We start from the raw sequence: 5,136 nt of genomic DNA on the forward strand, positions 1-5,136 counted from the left end.
ACTATTTCATATCAGTGGTATGTTAAAAGAAGCTGCGATTATATACTTACACTGCACGGAGGATGCTTTTCTTTTCGTTCTGCATCGCTTTCAGCCGCCATTTTGAATAACTATACTGAATAAAACAACCGCTGAACAGAAAACACGTAAATTTCCACATAATTATAGTCCAGGCCAGCCAAGAATACTACTGCTTCTACTCCACTCTGACTTTTTGTAGTGTAGCCGTTGGAATTTCTTGCTGCCCCATAGCTTTATCCTCATTCCCATTTCTATTTCATTTTGATACACTCAGGAAAAAAACAGAAGACTTCGGCAGAAAACAAGCAAAACAAATCATGAGTAACATCCTGAAGATCATTTCGTCTGTTCGAGGAAGACTGAGCTACTGAATCACATGGGAGCAAGATTGAGTTGTCCACAGAATATTTGATTTGATTTAAGTCTACGCTTTTTGTGTACAGCGGTTGTTTTATTCAGTATAGTTATTCAAAATGGCGGCTAAAAGCGATGCAGAACGAAAAGAAAAGCATCCTCCGTGCAGTGTAAGTATATAATCGCAGCTTCTTTTAACATACCACTGATATGAAATAGTATTTTTTAGGGGTAGTTCATTTTAGGGTAGTCCATTAGGGTAGTCCATGGACTGGGGGTCAGTGTTTTGTCCATCACCGGTGATTCTGCCCATCCAGTTTCACTGCGCAGTCTGCATCTATGGTTCACGTGAATAATCAACTTTTGAGTTACTTTGACGTGTAAGAGAAATTAACGCAGGGACGCCAGATTTAATTTAGTGGGTTAGTGCGCAGGCATGGCAATACAAGAGTATGTTTTTTGTGAATTAAAAGCCCCTGGAGGTAGCAGCACTCAATGGACTCTTCTTAACAGTTATGATAAGGTTAATCCAACATGCTTGTCTGGTTACGATATACAGCGAAAAAGAAAACAACTTAAGATTTGTTTTACCACAGGCGTCGTAAGCTTACGAGAAAAACCAAAAATAAATTAACTCTAGGACACGCACGTATTTATTCATGAACGCGTCACACGCACCTTGTGTGAGTCCTGGACGGAAAGAGCCCTCCGGCTGGTGATTTTGATCTGACGCGGTGTTATGTTAGGTGAAGAGCCTCTGAGAATTTGAAAGCTTTATAAGGGATTGTATTAGCCTGCGAACGCAGACGTATTTCCGGCTGTCACTTGGTTCCGCCGAAAAATAACGTCTGCGAACTTGAGCCAGAAAACGATTTCTGACGTAGGAATTCTAAGCCAATCACAGTTTAGCTCAAATAACCCCAGAACTACCGCGCGAGGTATTCGCTGTGAGGAGCGCTCGAGTTTCATTCTATCATGGAATCCGATTGGCCAAGGAGGAACAAAAGTCATTACGTCACAGAAATCGTTTCCTAGCTCGGGTTCGCAGACGTCATTTTTCGGCGGAACCAAGTGACAGCCGGAAATACGTCTGCGTTCGCAGGCTTGGATTGTATGGGAACGAAATACGGTTGATTTAGAACGCTAAATATTCCGAAAATGATAATTTACACGTAAGATTAAAACTTACTCATTTCTTGTGTGTCCGTTGTGATTTTTCGTGATCTCTGCCGTTTTGGGCTGTCATATCTTATCACCTTCACTCTATACTATGGGATTATATCCGCCATTCCTAAGGAATGGAAGTCACTTCAAAGAAGGCGTATGTTCTATCAAACCGCTGACTACCCGCGCCACCTATTCCGCTTTCCTAGGTAAGATAGTCACCGTCTCCAACTTGCGAAAATAAGATTTTTAAATACGGTTTTTACGAAAGAAAACATTAAAATGTATATTTACTTCCTTTTACAGCAACTAGGGATACAGAACTAATCACGTTTCAATAGCGAGATCTTGTGAATAACGGGCGTTTGAGGACGTTTTGTGGGGGGTGATATATTAAATGTCAGAGTCCCTCATGTTTTTTCTCCAAAACATTTGAAATGGAAACTTTGAAACACAAAGAAAGTAATGCATAGAGTCAGTCAAGCGACTGGAAACGAACATTCTTATTGGAACTGCCATGATGAAAATGATGCACCTTACACTTTTGGAATTAACATCGTAATATACCCTCTGACTACACGGAAATTTCGAAGCTACTTATGACAACTCTCAAATCCAGTGCTCTCCTCTGACTGTACTTTTGCGAAAAAGCAATATCTGCTTTGACCATGTAAGATTGCACCTGCGAAAGACAGCTTTGAAGTTTCTCCGTTACCTTGGTAAACCGAATGCTTGGTGCAGGTACCTGTTGCATTTTGACTACGCGTCCAAGTAGCATTTTTTAATTTGACACTTGAAACAACGCTTGTTGAAATTAAACTCTAAGTTTTGATTGGTTGAGACGTACATTGTTGAAATATTCAAACGGACGATGAGTGACAGATTATAAATTATGTCTCTCGACTATCAAGCGCATTGATACATTATAAATACAACTACCAGTCTCAACCAATCCAATCCAACCATATCGAGAGGACATTTACTTTCAAATTAATATTTATAAGCGTGAGATGTAGCTGTGATATTTGTATAATTTTGCCGCAGCGGCTTCATAGTTTACAAAATTGCGCTGTTTGCTACATCCAGCCTTGTTCTGCGGAGAAGCAAACAGCACCCTACCCAGCTTAAGAAGATTGTGGCGCCTTTGTTCATTTGCTATCAGTTACGGCTAGTGGAGAAAAAAAGGCAAGATCGCAAGTATAGTGTGGCAATAGTTTGAGTATACCTTCAGCTGGCGGGTTTGAAACAAGCGGGCAGCTTTTCTTCAACAGCATCTGACGGTAGTTTCTATGGGATTTGTACCAGTTGTTCTAGTGGTGCTCGGAGTTCTAGTCATGGGAGCTTCTGCTGCTCTAAGCTGGATAGTGTCTTGGTACCCATTGTAGCTGTGTGCGACGCAAGAGTGAAACAAGACACTGCACGCTTTCATTTATTTCTGCACTGAGCTTCAGAGCATCTCGCAAGAGACTTCAACGCATGTAGATTTGTATGACAAAAAGTTCGTTTCCTGTCATTGTCCAGCAGACCGTTTCTTTTGGTTTATTCTGCTTTGGTCTAGTGCTACAGTCGACATTTATGTCGTGTCATTGGGATTGGTTACAAGCTCGTATTGCTGAGGTAGAAAATAATGGGATTAACAGGTGATTGGGGTGCAAAAACAGACATAACTTCCCTGAAAACTCCTTCAAATGTGTTTTTTCAGAACATCATCACGCTCGAGCTCGAAATGAGCTTATAAAGGTGACAAGGGATTTGATTGTTGGAAATAGGCCTATTTTGTAATTAAGTATCGTGGACTAAAGGGTACTCAAAAAGACATATGATTTGTTTCTAAGTCGGGCCTTGATTTCAAGTTGCAGGTTGTTGTCTTTAAGTACCTGCTTGAGAATCCGTTATCGCCACGATTGTCTTGAAAAATTAAAAAAAATTGGGTGTTTTGGAAAATCGTTACGACGTGTTAGTATGTCTGCTTTGTGGACGAAACAGCATTACGATGTGAAAGAAGATATTTTGCATTGAGAAAAACCGCATCGGGATGGTAAATAAGAAAGCGTTAATTGCACGAGATTGTTATAAACACCTGTTATTAAAAATCCTAGGGAATGTTTGTAAACATTGTGATTTTGCTTACTGGTATCGTGTACCTCAAAATCCCGCCCAAAAGTAATTGTAAGAAACTTTGACTACAACATTTTGCACACAATATTTTTCCTAACTGATATGGTGCCGCGAACCGCCATCTTCACTAACCGCTGACAGGGTCAGTTTAAGGGCGATGACTCTATCTGAGTACAAGGTACTGCATAACTGACTTAATTTTCACAATATGAAAATGTGAACGAGAATTTAGACTTCACGTAACTGATAAAGGGGCTGCTTTACCACGCTTTGTTTGGCCGATCAACTATTCCTTCGTGGCATGCCGTTCTGAGTTTGGAAACATTATTTATTTACCATTGATAATTCTTTGAAAAGAATGAATTATTCAAGTCCATTGTCCGTTTTCCTAGTCCTTTCCCACAGTTCAAGGTATAGGATTTTGTTACTGAATTCACACGCCCTAAATTATTTGTGTTTTCAGCACAGAACTCTGTCCCACGATGTTTACGCCAAGTGAACAGATAGCGTCACTGGCTATTTTATTTTTATTTTATTTTTAAACGTAACGGCTTAGTGAAACAACAGCATGTGATAACTATTTACACAGCATTTGTTTTGGCACGTTACAGCACTCCTGATTTTGTAAAGCAGGCTCTTTAACGCGGCACTTCAGGACTTTGTTTCATCAATTTTCGATATGCATGTTGTCACCAGTATGAATTTAAACCTAAGAAAACTTCCCAATGAGAATGAGGCGGGGTTACTCTTTCCGCCATTTTGTAGCCTACAACCCTATCTCCCTCGCTTCTCTCAAAGTCAAGGAAAAATTTGCCGAAGGGAAGGAGCACTTAAAATTGTCTGGGCATGCAAATAAGCTATTATTGTTTAATGTTTTGCTCACAACATTTTTCCATGCGTAGTAAAAGCAGCAGATTGCAAATTTCAAGATACTAGCAAATTCCTAAAAAAACAACCGTTTTCTTTTAAACAGTCTGATAAGAATGGCATTCTTTGCAGCAAAAATGGTTTCATTCGTTTTGCATGGCCATGTTTTCACAACCGAATGATAATTTCTAATAGAAGACAAATTAAAAGTGTTTATGCGCTGAAATGTTTTATCTAGACCTTCTTCTCCCGAGTAACCGGCGTTGAAAAGCAACGAAAAGTAATTTTATCCATACCTTAGTGACTTCAGATCAATTATAAACGATCTCTACCTGAATTAACTCAATATTGATCAAAAATTGAACGAATATTTTTGTATTTTCTTATGAAGCGCGTACGTAAGTTGTATCACTTATGCTGATTAATTACGGGAAATGAATTTCCAAATATCACCACAAGACTAATTGAAACATAGACAGAAATTGATCGAAATATTTCACAACTTTAAATAGGAATCGAACAGAAAATTGACTTTGTGATCCAAAAACTCAACAAAATTTGAATTGTGCCTACTATTTGTTGTTATTGATTTTTTTTTATGTCGCAATCAAT

The sequence above is a fragment of the Orbicella franksi genome, chromosome 12 (assembly GCF_964199315.1).
Source record: "Orbicella franksi chromosome 12, jaOrbFran1.1, whole genome shotgun sequence".
Classification (NCBI taxonomy): domain Eukaryota; kingdom Metazoa; phylum Cnidaria; class Anthozoa; order Scleractinia; family Merulinidae; genus Orbicella; species Orbicella franksi.